At 39.7% G+C, this 13,859-nt stretch overlaps 1 protein-coding gene across 7 annotated transcripts in view; it reads left to right on the top strand.

Annotated features, from left to right (window-relative positions):
* The window catches only part of Klf8 (Kruppel like factor 8), a 257,155-nt gene that overhangs the window by 166,569 nt on the left and 76,727 nt on the right, over positions 1–13,859 (top strand). The window contains exon 1 of one of the 7 annotated variants that reach the window (XM_029561704.1): positions 6,067–6,128. The exons of the other annotated variants lie outside the window; for them this stretch is intronic. The gene's annotated coding sequence lies outside the window, so the exon portion shown is untranslated. Of the gene's footprint in view, positions 1–6,066; positions 6,129–13,859 lie in introns of those variants that run through there. 7 annotated transcript variants of the gene reach the window in all.

The raw sequence follows: 13,859 nt of genomic DNA, 5'->3' as shown, positions 1-13,859 counted from the left end.
AATTTCTTTTTGTGTTATGGGTCTTTTTTGCTGTTAATCTCTTCTTGGTTTAGTTTTGGTGGTTCCCATGCCTTTAGATATCTGTCCACTTTTTTTCGGTTTTCAAATTTAGTAGCATGTAAGTTTTTAAAGTATTCCCTTATAATGTTCTATATCTTTCTGGTGTCTCTTTGATGTGTCCCCTTTCATCACTATTTTCTTGATCTGGAGGTGCTCTTTCTATCTTTTGGTTAACTGGGCTAGCAGTCTGTCAATCTTGTTTATCTTTTCAAAGAACCAGCTCTTGGATTTGTTAATTCTTTGTATTGTTTTCTTTGATTCAATTTCATTGATTTCTGCTCTGATTTTTGTTATTTCTTCTTGTCTGCAGGGTTTGGGTTTTGTTTGCTGTTGCTTTTCAAGTGTGTTGAGTTGCACTGTTAAGTCATTTATTTGTGTTCTTTCCGATTTTTTGATGTAGGCACTTAGAGCTATAAATTTCCCTCTAAGAACCACTTTCAGCATGTCCCAGAGGTTTTGTTGTGTTGTATTGTCCTTTGCATTTAATTCCAGGAATACTTTTATTTCTTTCTTAATTTCTCTTTTGACCCATTCATCATTCAGGAGTGTGTTGTTTAATCTCCATGTGTTCTTGTGGTGATTAGGGCTTCTGTTGTTGGTTGTAAGCTTTATTGTATTGTGGTCTGATAGAATGAATGAAATTATTTCGATCTTTTTGTATTTGTTGAGGTTTGCTTTGTGCACCAGTATATGGTCAATTTTTGAGAAGATTCCATGGGGTGCTTAATAGAAAGTATATCCTTTGGTGCTTGGGTGGAATACTTGGTAGATGTTTCTTAGGTCCATTTGATGTATCGTATTGTTTAGTTCAGATGTCTCTCTGTTAACTCTCTGCCCTGTTGACTTATCTAATGGAGACAGTGGGATATTGAAGTCCCCTACTATTAATGAGTTGGGGTTAATCTGGGTCTTGAAGTCCTGTAGTATTGTTTTTATGAAGTTGGGTGCACCAGAGTTTGGTGAATATATGTTCATGATTGTAATATCTTCTTGATTTACTGTTCCTTTGATCAGAATGAAGTGGCCCTCTTTATCTCTTCTGATTAGTTTTAGTTTAAAGTCTATTTTGTCAGATATTAGAATTGGTATGCCTGCTTTTTTCTTAGTACCATTTGCTTGGTATATTTTTTCCATCCTTTCACTTTAAGATAGTGTCTGTCCTTGAAAGTGAGATGAGTTTCTTGCAGACAACATAAAGATTGGTTTTGTTTCTTAATCGATTCACCTTGTCTGTGTCTTTTGACTGGGGAGTTCAGTCCATTAACATTTAAAGTCATTAGTGAAAGATGAGTATGGAATCCGTTCACTTTTATTTGTGTTTACATTTGTGATATAGCTGTACTTTTCAACATTTATATCTTCATTGAATTTCCTTCCACAACCTCTTGGGTATAGTCATTCCTTTCTTCAGCTGTTTGTTTTGCTTCCAGAACTCTCCAAAGGGCTGGTTTTGTGGACATGAATTCCTTCAGCCTATTTATGTCATGGAAGATTTTCTTTTCCCTTCAAGTATAATAAACATTTTGGTTGATATAGCTGTACTTTTCAACATTTATATCTTCATTGAATTTCCTTCCACAACCTCTTGGGTATAGTCATTCCTTTCTTCAGCTGTTTGTTTTGCTTCCAGAACTCTCCAAAGGGCTGGTTTTGTGGACATGAATTCCTTCAGCCTATTTATGTCATGGAAGATTTTCTTTTCCCTTCAAGTATAATAAACATTTTGGTTGGGTATAGTAATCTGGGTTGGCATTTGTGGTCATTTAAAACTGGGAATACTTTGGTCCAGACTTTTCTGGCTTTCATAGTTTGCACTGAAAAGTCAGCTGTAATCCTAATGTGTTTTGTTTATATGTGACTTGTTTCTCTTTTGCAGCTTTCAGTATTGTCTCTTTGTTTTGTACTTTTAGTGTTTTTACTACGATGTGCCGTGGAGTGTTTCTGTTCTGGTCCTGTCTGTTTGGTGTTCTATATGTTTCTTGTATTTGTGTGGGCATGTCTTTCTTCAATTCTGAGAAATTTTCTTCCACGATTCTGTTGAAGATCTGGTCTATGCCCTCATCTTGGGATTCTTCTCCTTCCTGTATACCTATGATTCATAAGTTTGGTCTTTTTATGGTGTCACACAATTCCTGCATATTTCATTCTTGTGATTTCTTAAATTTTTCATAATCTTTGCTTGAGTGCTCTAGTTCGTCCACTTTATCTTCCTGTCTTGATACTTGGTTTTCCATTTCATTCATCCTGTTGATGAGGCTTTCTCCTGTCGTTTCTAATTGGCTTACTGAGTGTTTCACTTCCTTCTTCATTCCAGCCTGAGTATTCTTCAGTATTTCTAACTCTTTTCTGAGTTCATTCAGAAGTTTATCCCTATCTTCCTTCAGTTCTTTGATTTCTTTTTTGTGTGTTCTTTAAATTCACTGAGTTCTTTTATCCTGTTTATGGTTTCTGATTCTTGTGTGAGACCCAAGCCTTCAAGTTTAGGTCTGCTTCTTTTTGTGAATTTCATATCTTTGTGGTTTACTTTTTGGGCATGAAAAGTTGGTTCTTCTAAGCTTCCGGCTCTCTCTTTTGATTTTATATTGGAGTGGTCAGATTGCTTTTGTCTTTAGGAGTTCCCATAGAGGCCCAAGTCAGATGAGGATCGATGCTCTAAGGCTTTCTCCTAAGGTCTGGATCCCTCCCAGAAAGATTTTGACCTCAGGAATTTGGGGGTTGGACTGGCCTGGGAGCTGGGTCCAGGAAAGATGCTGTTCTAGGGTAGCTGGTGGCCATGCCACCCAAAGATGCAAAGGAAGATGGGGGCAGGAAGTGGCCCCAAGGGCTATTCCAGAGGAGCTATTTGGTCTGGATGCAAAGGATCAGGAAGAGGAAAGGTCATTCTAGGTGTCCAGGAAAGAGGCTGGTGGGTTGTGCAGGCCCAGGGAAGTAGAGGGAGGTGAGGATGGGGCCAGGCCTAGAGTGCTCCTGGGGACCTGAGAAGGAACTGAGTTGGTCTGGGTGTAAAGGATCAGGAAGCAGTGGTTCTTTCCCAGGTTTCTGGGGCGCCAAGACAAGGAATGGGACTCCCAGGCTAGGAGGAGAGACCGGTGGGGGAGATGGGAGGGTGAATGAGGCTGGGGGAGTCAAGGTGTGGAGTCAGAGAGACCTGCGGTGTCAGAGAGAGCTTTTTATGTATATTTTTATTGTGTTTTTGTGCATTTTTTAATTTATTATTTTTATTTTATGTGTGTGTGTGTATTGCCTGCATGTAGGTAAGTGCACCCATGTCGTTCAATGCCTGTGGAGGTCAGAAGAGGCTGTCGGATTCCCTGCGACTGGAGTTATGGACAGTTGCTAGCTTCCCTGTGGGTGCTGAGATTCGAACCCGGGACTTTTGCAAGAACAACCCTTTTTCTTAACTACTGAGCCATCTCTCCAGCCCCATTTTTGTGCATTTTATATAATATATCTTAATCAAATTTAGAGTGCCTCCCCCATCCACACACCCCATGGTCACCCCCACTGCGTTCTGTCATGTAAGTTAAGGCCTATCCAGTCAAACGTTTGTACACAGATTGTCCCTTGATGCAAGTTCATCCACTAATAGCCTATCTAATCACGCTGTTAAAGATCTATTCTCCCTCACCCCAAAGTAGTAGTTCTTCAGCTAAGGTTGGGGCCTGCTCCCCATTTCCCCTGTTCTATGCCAAGTTTTTTTCTGATTGTGTCAGCATGGATCTTGTGTGTGGTGTCACCATTGTTGCAAGTTCATATGAGCAAGTTACCACAAGCCTGGAAAACTCTGTTTCCTTATGTTTATGCACCAACCCTGGCTCTTAATATCTTTCTACCCCCTCTTGCACAGTGTTCCCTTAGCCATGGGTGGGTGAAGTTTAATATAAGAGTCCTATCCAGGGACACACACTCTGCAGTCTCTTATTCTCTAAAACTTGGCCTTCTGTCTGCATCGCAGTCTGTTGTGTTAGAAAGCTTTGCTGGTGAGAGTTGAGGGATGTATTAGTATTCTCTGTACTCCCTGTTCCACTATGTTCCATGAGCCTTAGGTACAGGGGATCCACTGTTGGTGTGCCACTTAGGGCTGGACCTCTCTCAGACATATTTTCTTTGTGTGTGACCAGCTGTGGAACTCTGTCGCAAAAGAAGCTTCTTTGATGAGTGGTGACAAGTATACTTGCCTGTAAATATAAGGGTCCATATTTAGCATACAGTAAGAAATTTCATTTGTGTAGAGATATATCAGAGATAGGGTTTTCTCTAGGATCTGTGACCTCTCCAGCCATGTGTATTTGGCTATGTTTACAGTGCCACCTATAAGTTCCTTCCCATTGAGAGGACTTTAAGTGCAATTAGATGGCTGTTAATTACCCCATAGATAAAAGGCCACTACTGTACCAATAGTTAGTTTGCTCTGCCAGACATTTGTGGTTATTAGGCTTTACAGCCAAGTTGGACCATTGATGTCTATTCTCCCTTAGCAGTTTGCATAGTATCCTCCAGAAATATGAGAGCTAATATTCAGGGAAGAGGGTTCCAGGTCAGTTTCAGCTCCATTGCTCCAGGTCCTGTGTCCAAAGTATGTCCTGCCTTCAGCAATAGGGCATTACCTTCAAGTTCTGGGAGGTAATCAAGGACTGTGGCAAAAACTTGTATTTTATTGGGAGTCTCTCAGACTACACTGACCAACAACTGGAAGGGAGGTTTCTCCTGCCTCTCACTGTATTTCTTGTTACATAGCCTTCAGGTATACACGTGCACTAATGTTCAGATAGTATATGTGTATTTTTGAGGGGATTTTTGAGTTAATACTTTTCCCTCTGGCTTTTCACATCACTAAGCTTTATCACTCCTCTTTCTCTTCCCATCTAACCTCCCTTCTCCATCTCCAGTTAAAGTACCCCCATTTCCCCCATTTTCCCCTTGATAATATATGTCTTCTATTATCCCCCTTCTCTTGAGTTTCTTCTTCCCCTTTACCCCTATGGCTCCTTGTATGTCCTTCCTTCCTCCTTTCCCAGTTGAATACCCCCGTTTTCCCCATTTCTCCCTTGGGGAAAACTGTTTACAACTATTACCCTCTCTCAGGCTCTTTCTGTGGTTCCCTTCCATTCTTCTGGCTCCTGCTGTTACATCAGGATATATACTCACATATAAAATTCATAAATAAGGGAGAACATATGTTGCTGGTTTTTATGACTGTGTTACTTGACTTAGTATAACAGTTTCTAGTTCCATCCATGTATCTGCAAATTTCATGGTTTCATCTTTCCTTACCACTGAGTAGAATTCCATGTGTAAATGTGCCACATTTTCATTATCCATTAATCAGCTGAGGAACATTTGGGTTGTCTCCATTTCTCATCTATTGTGAAAAGAGCAGCAACAGCATGGACGGACAAGTGTCTCTGAAATAGAATGAGTCCTTTGAGTATATGCCAAGGAGTAGTATAACCAGACCATATGGTAGATTCATTTTTAGTGTTTTAGGAGTTTTCCATACTGCTTTTCATAGTGGTTGCACGAGTTTGCAATCCCATCAGCAGTGAATGAGCGTTCCCATTTCTCCATATCCTTGCCAGCATCTGATGTCTTTTGTTCTCTTGATCTTAACCAGTCTGGCTGGGGTAAGATGAAATCTTAAAGTGGTTTTGATCTGCATTTCTCTAATTACTAAGGATGCTGAGAACTTTGTATTTCTTAGCCATTTTTTATTTCTTTGAGAACTCTCTGTTCATGTCCTTAGCTCACCTTTCTTTTTTTTTTCTGAGCTCTTTGTATATTCTGGATATTAATCCTCTGTCACATGGGTAGCAGGTTAAGATTTTCTCCCATTCAGTGGGTTTCCTCTTCACTTCCTTGGTTGTTTCTTTTGCCTTTTAGTTTAATGAAGTCCCATTTTGTCGATTGTTGACCTTAATGTCTGAGTAACTGATGTTCATTTAGAAAGTCCTTTCCTACACCTATATCTCATAGATACTACCTATGTTTTCTTCTAACAGTTTCAGAGTTTCCAGTTTCATACTGAGGTCTTTGATCCATTTGGAGTTGACTTTTGTGCAGGGTGAAAGGTAAGGGTCAAATTTTATTCTACAGGTGGTGATCCAGTTTTGCCAGCACCATTTGTTGAAGATGCTGTCTTTCCTCCACTGTCTGTTCTTGGTACCTTTGTCAAATATCGGGTGGCTGAAATTGCATGTACTCATGTCTGGGTCTTCTATTATGTTCCATTGATTTTCATGTCTTTGTGCCTATGCAATGCTGATTTCATGACTCTAGTTCTGTAATATAGTTTGAGATCCAGTATGGTAATCCTCCAAGCATTGCTTTTTTTGCTCAGGATTGCTTTGGCTATTCAAGGTCTTTGTGATTCCATATGAATTTTAGGATGTTTTTTTCTAGCTCTGTGTAGAATGTCATGGGGATTTTGATTGGCATTGCATTTAATCTATAGATTGCTTTTGGTGGGATGGTCAGTTTTACAATATTAATTCAATGAACCCATGATGTCTTCCTCTATCTCTTTCTTTAAATATTTAAATTTTTCATTGTAGAGATATTTGATATTTTTGGTTAGGTTTATTCCTAGATATTTTTGAGACTATTGTGAATGGGAGAATTTATATGAGTGCTTTCTCTGATTGCTTGTTATTGTGGTATAAAGGCTACTAATTTTTGTAAATTGATTTTGTAACCTGCCACTTTGCTGAAAATATTGATCATTTTTAGCAGTTTTCTGGTGGAACTTTTTGAATCTCTTATGTATAATATCATATCATCTGCAAATAGTGACAATTTGGCCTCTTCTTTTCCAATTAGTAGTTCTTTAATTTCCTTCACTTGTCTTATTGCTCTAGCAAGAGTTTCAAGCACTACATTGAAAAGGAGTGGAGATAGTGAACATCCTTATCTGGCTCCCGGTTTTAATGGGAATGCTTCTATTTTTTTTTTTCCATTCAGAATGATGTTGATTGTGGGTTTGTTATATATAACTTTAATTAATGTTGAGGTATGGTCCCTTCAGTCCTAGTCCCTCTAGGACTTTTAACATGAATGAATGTTAGATTCTTGTCAAAGGCCTTTTCTGCAGCTATTGAAATGACCATGTGATTTTTGTCTTTAGGTCCATTTATATGATTTATTACATTTATTGACTTACGCATTTTGAGCCATCCCTGCATCTCTGGAATAGAGCTTTCCTGATCATGGTTGATAATCTGTTTTAAAAAGGTTTATTTATTTTATTTCTAATTATGTGTCTGTATGTGGGTATGTGCACATGAGTGCAGGTGCCCATGGAAGCTAGAAGAGGGTTAGGTTTATTCCTAGATATTTTTGAGAAGAGGGTGTTGAATTCTCTGTAACTGGAATTGCAGGTGATTGTGAGCCATCCAACTTGGGTGCTGACAATTGAACTCATGTCTGCTGTAAAAGCAGTATGTGTTCTTCAACACCAAGCTAATAAATAAAAATAAATATATGGATAAATATCTACATCATAATCAATCTAGAGAATTCTGGGTTTGGTGTGAACTATTAATTTTCTTATACTTCTGGAATAAATTGCCACAAAATTGGTGGCGTTATATAATGGAAATTTATTCTCTCACAATTATGCAAGTTAGAAGTCTTAAAGTGAGTTATTATGACTGGCCCAGTCTATCAGGATGCACTAGAGGACAGTTTTCTGACTCCTTGGGTATCTGATAGATAAGGCATTTCTTGACTTGTAGCCTCCAGTATCTACCTGAATATTCATATTACCTTATATTTATTTTGTCCCTTATAAAGATACTAACCACTGAATTCCATCCTTTAGGTAATCTCAAATTGTTGTTTTAAGATCCTTAATTATATCTGGAACAATTTCTTTCCTAAATAAGGTCATATTCATGGATTATGGGGACTAAGATGTGGACAAATCTTTTGGAGGTGACAATCATTAAACTCAATACAATGTGTTACACATTTCTAATACATAATGTAACAAGCATGCATTTGTTAAAAATAATTTCAACCATATATAATTCAAAAACAATCTTCAATGAAAAAATTATTTCATCTATTTTAAACGTTTCAAGCTAGGTACTACATTTCTATTATTTTCATGCTACCTGGTAAGGAAACACCAAGAATTCACATATGCATATATATGTATATATATTTGCATACATATGTATGTATGTCTTTGCTTTTGCTTCTGCCTTTGTTTTGTGTGTGTGTGTGTGTGTGTCTATTGCCTGCATGTAATGTAAGTGCACCCATGTTGTGCAATGCCCACAGAGAAAAGAAGAGGCTGTTGGATCCCCTGGAACTGGAGATAGGGACAGTTGTTATGTGCCATGTGAGTGCTGGAATTTGAACCTGGGTCTTCTGCAAGAACAGCCATCGTTCTTAACTGCTGAGCCATCTCTCCAGCCCTCTGCCTTTGTTTTTGAGACCGGTTCTTGTTATGTAGTCTAAGCTGACCTAGAACTTAACATCCTCAACATCCTCCTGCCTCACTCTCCTGAGTGCTAGGATTATAGGTGTGTACATTTCTGATCTTGTTTTATCTAGTTTTTTTTTCTATTCTACTTCCTTGAAATTGCTAGGTTCATTAATTTGTATAAAGATGAATTATTTGGGGCTGGGTGTGGTGGCACACAGCTTTAATCACCACACCCAGGAGGCAGAAGCAGGTGGATCTCTGTGAGTTCAAGACCAGCCTGGCCTACATAGTGAGTTCCAGGCCAGCCAGGGCTACAGGGAGACCATGTCTCAAAAAGACCAAAAAAAGTGCTTTATTTCTCAATGCTATCAAGGATGGTGGGGATATGATTCAAAATGTCTCTAGGTTTAGGTTAAGTTTAACTTTTTTAAATTTTTAAAAAATATTTTATTTATTATTTTTATTTTATGTGTATGAGTGTATTGCCTGCATGTATGTGAGTGCATCCGTGTCGTGCAACGCCTCAGAGGTCAGAAGAGGGCTTTGGATTCCCCTGCAACTGGAGTTAAGGACGGTTCATAATCGCCATGTGGGTGCTGGGAATCGAACCCGGGTCCTCTGCAAGAGCAGTCAGTGCTCTGAACCGCTTAGCCAACTCTTCAGCCCCGAGATTAAGTTTAACTTTTTAATAATATTCATCCCCATTCATGTTTCTCTAACACTGAAACACATCATAACATTATTGGAGAAAGACTGGAATTTCAGAGGGTTAAACTGACTTTTTGACCAAAATAATGAATGTGCATAATATATGTGCATGCACAGACAAGTGTACCCAGGCATGAAAATGATTAGTCTAAACCCAGAACAAAGCTAGAAGAGATTTGTGCACAAAAACAGCCTTTATCTTTCACTTAGGGAAGAGCCTGAGCTTTATCTAGTTACCATGACAACATCCCCTCCTTTCCTTTCGGCTTATTGTGCTGCCTGGAGTATTTTGTTCTTCCATTTTCTTTCTAGTCTTGCTGTTCCACTTTAACGCTCCACATGAGAGCTGTTTGTTTTCAACAGTTGATTTCCCTTACTCTCCTTCACCTAAGGCAGTCTTTATCATATGTTTAAGAGCCTAAATATTTACAAAGGTGACCACAATTTTTCTGGATTTCTATCTAAAACTGCCTTGCTTCATCTACAATAAAGAACTTAAGAAAAATGCCAACTCAAATTTTCTTCTAAAAATATGTTTAGGATCTTGAGCATTTGGGAATGACTGTGGAAAGTAAAATTATCTTTCAAATCATTACGAAGCATCCATAGTTTTTCCTTGTGTGGAATCCTAGAAGACTTTAGCTTCAAGTTATAAAATAGCAAATGGGGAAAGTAGCTGTTCTCATTCTTTGAAGAATGGTAATTATTGACTAGACAACATTTAGAATCTGAAGCTGTCTCTGACAATGTTGAAGAAGAGAGAAGGTGACTTAGAAAAATCTTGTGGCAGAGCTGTACATCAGTCCCCATATGTGCTTTCAAATCTGTTGTGGTTATATTCTGTGAATAGTCATCAAGTGAGAATTTTTAAAACTACCAAAATTGTAGAACTGAAAACTCCTTACATTTTTCTTCTTTAGAATCTTCAAGTATAAAATTTTATACAGAAAGAGAAAATAAAGTAAATAGGATGTGGGTTTCACCATAGGGATTGCTTTGTGAACAATTCAGAATAAATCATACTGCATATCAACATTCTTACTAAAGTTATTCCAATCATATTTAAAAGAGAATCATTGGCACACACAAACGAACTAGTACGTAAGTAGGAAATGCTTGTCTTTAGGTCACAAAAAAAGTAAGAGTAGTCCATTTTCTTAAGGAAGCTTGCTTGCAGAAGTAAGCACTGGAACCCAAGAAATGCTTGCTATAGGCTGGATTCATTTAAATATAACAAGTAGACACGAAATTGATATGTACAGGTGGAAAATGTGATGATATGCTTTGAGGAAGTTATTATTAAAAACATTTCTCTCAAAGCCATGTGATGATAACAAGAAAGCAATTATTTAAGCCCCATTGCAGATAGAGTTTTGGTGAAAATTTAACAGAGCACATGGCAACCTTAGTCTACAAAAGAACAACCCAGGGTGGATTGTTGGAAAAGTGCCCTGTAATATCTCTCATCAAAGCAATAAGCATATGTTCTTTAGTTTCTATGCTTCTTCAGTCAGTTTCCATTTTGAATATTCTTGAATGTTTTTGATAAACTAAGTAATTGTAGGTTGAGTTGGTAAGTACAAGTCCTTGTGCTGATAGCATTATCATAGGCAGCATTCTTGATCCTAGAAATGGCTTTGGCAAAAAGAGTACATTTACAAAATATCCTTCACTTTATATTTAAGACTCAGGGTTTCATCTTTTTTAGTTTCAAGGCCTATGTATAAAGGCCTAAAGCATAGAGTCTAGAAAATTCATTAAACATTTAGCTAGGCACTTCCTTTATGTGTATTGGGATATTATATCTCTTTATATATCTTCACCCATAATCTGTGTTAATATAGAAAATATTGTTCCCAGGGCTGGAGAAATGATGCAGTGGTTGAGAATGCATATTGCTCTTGGAGCAGACATGAGCTGTTTCCAGCACCCATGTTGAATGGCTCACAACTACCTATAACTCCAGTTCCAGAGTATTCAGACACTTGTACACACACACACACACACACACACACACACACACACACTTAAAGATTTTAAAAAGTCAGTCTTAAAAAATCAAAACAAGCCCCCTCTGCTTCCCTGGGCTTGCAGGACCCTCCACAGGCCTCTCTCCTACCCGCAGGCCTCTCTCCAGGGTAAGTCCATTGTGCCCTCCGAGCCTTGACTCCCCCAGCCTCATTTACCCTCCCATCTCCGCCACCGTTCTGCTCCATTCCTTGTCTTGCGGCCCCAGACACCTGAGAAACCAATGCTGCTCCCAGATCCTTTTCATCCAGACCAACATAGTGCCTTCTCTGGTACCCAGGAGCTCTGCTTCTGGGCCTGGCCCCGCCTTCACTGACCTCTGCTTCCCTGGGCCTGCAGGACCCGCTGAAGGCCTCTCTCTGGGATAAGTCCATTGGGCCCTCCGCCTTGACTCTCCCAGCCTCATTCACCCTCCCATCTCTGCCACCATTCTCTCCTCCGAATTTGGGCCCTGCCTCATTCCTTGTCTTGGGGCCCCAGACACCTGGGGAAACAATACTGCTCCCTGATCCATTTCATCCAGACCAAGGTAGTGCCTTCTCTGGGCCCCAGGAGCACTGCTTCTGGGCCTGGCCCCGCCCCCACCTACCTCTGCTTCCCTGGGCCTTCAGGACCTGCCACAGGCCTGTCTCCTGCTTCAGGCCTGTCTCCTACCCACAGGCCTCTCTCGTGGCTAAGTCCATTGCACCATCTGTCTGCGCTTTGACTCCCCCAGCCTCATTCACCCTACCATCTCCGCCCCCATTCTCTCCTCCGAATTTGGGCCGTGCTCCATTCCTTGTCTTGGGACCCCAAATACCTGGGGAACCAATACTGCTCCCTCCCTGATCCTTTTAATCCAGACCAACATAGTGCCTTCTCTAGGCCCCAGGAGCATTGCTTCTGGGCCTGGCCCTACCCTCAACTCACTCTGCTTCCCTGGGCCTGCACCACCCACCAGCATCTTTCTGGGTCGCTGGGGCTGACCTTTCCTCTTCCTGATCCTTTGCATCCAGACCAACCCAGCTCCCCAGCGCAGTCCCGAGGAGGCCTTGGGGGCCTCTACCCACCCCATCTGCCTTTGCATCTCTAGGAGTCAAGGCCACCAGCTGCCCTAGACCAGCATCTTTCCTGGGCTTGGCTCCTAGGCCAGTCCAACCCCCAAAATCCTGAGGCCTAAATCGTTCCCGGAGGGATCCAGACCTTAGGAGAAAGCCTGAAAACATCTGACCCTCACCTGAATTGGGCCTCTGTGGGAACTCCTGAAGACAAAAGCAATCTGGCCACTCCAATATAAAATCAAAACAGAGAATCAGAAGCTTAGACCAACCAGCTTTTCATGCCCCCAATGTAAACCACAAAGACACCTAAAGTTCACAAAAAAAAAAGCAGACCTAAACTTGAAGGCCTGAGTCTCACACAAGAATCAGAAACAACAAAAGTAATTTACATGTCAAAATCACAGAGAAAAAATAACATGAAAAACCAAAATAACATATCCCCACCAAATACCAATAGTCCTACTCAAATGAACAATTATAAACATGATGAAAGAATTCAGTGAATGTAAAGAACACACAAAAAAGAAATCAAAGAACTGAAGGGAGATAGGGATAAACTTCTGAATGAATTCAGAAAAGAGTTAGAAATATTGAAGAATACTCAGGCGGAAATGAAAAAGGAAGTGAAACAATCAGTAAGCCACTTAGAAATGACAGGAGAAAGCCTCACCAATAGGATGAATGAAATGGAAAACAGAGTATCAGACTGGAAGATAAAGTGGACAAATTAGACCACTCAAGCAAAGATTATGAAAAATTTAAGAAATCACAAGAATGGAATATGCAGGAATTGTGTGACACCATAAAAAGACTAAAATTTTACTATGATGTGCCGTGGAGATTTTCTTTTCTGGTGCTGTCTGTTTGGTGTTCTATATACTTCTTGCATTTGTATGGACATGTCTTTAATTTTGGGAAATTTTCTTCCACAATTCTATTGAAGATCTGGCCTGTGCCATTATCTTGGGATTCTTTTCCTTCCTGTATGCCTATGATTTGTAAGTTTGGTCTTTTTTTTAATTTTTTTTTTTTGGTCTTTTTTGATACAGGGTCTCCCTGTAGCCCCAGCTCAGCTGTCCTGTGACTCACTATGTAGACCAGGCTGACCTTGAACTCACAGAGATCTACCTGCCTCTGCTGGGATTAAAGGCGTGTGGCACATAAAATGAAAAACCCATTAGGATTACAGATGATATTTCAGTGCAAACTATGAAAGCCAGAAGAGCCTGGAGCAAAGCATTCGCAGTTATAAATGACCACAAAAGCCAACCCAGATTACTATACCCAGCCAGAATGTCTATTATATCAGAAAGGGAAAGAAAAATCTTCCATGACATAAATAGGCTGAAGAAATTCATGTGCACAAAACTAGCCCTTCCGAGAGTCCTGGAAACAATAAAAAGAGCTGAAGAAAGGAATGACTATACCCAAGGGGTTGCAGAAAGAAATTCAATGAAGATATACATGTGGAAAAGTACAGCTATATCAAGAATGTAAACAGAAATGAAAATGACAGGATTCAATACTCATCTTTCATTAATAACTTTAAATATTAACGGACTGAACTCCCCAGTCAAAAGATACAGACTAGGTGA

Source organism: Nannospalax galili, unplaced genomic scaffold (genome assembly GCF_000622305.1).
Source record: "Nannospalax galili isolate Female #2095 unplaced genomic scaffold, S.galili_v1.0 scaffold994, whole genome shotgun sequence".
NCBI classification, from domain to species: domain Eukaryota; kingdom Metazoa; phylum Chordata; class Mammalia; order Rodentia; family Spalacidae; genus Nannospalax; species Nannospalax galili.
This window is presented reverse-complemented; position numbering and strand designations above follow the sequence as displayed.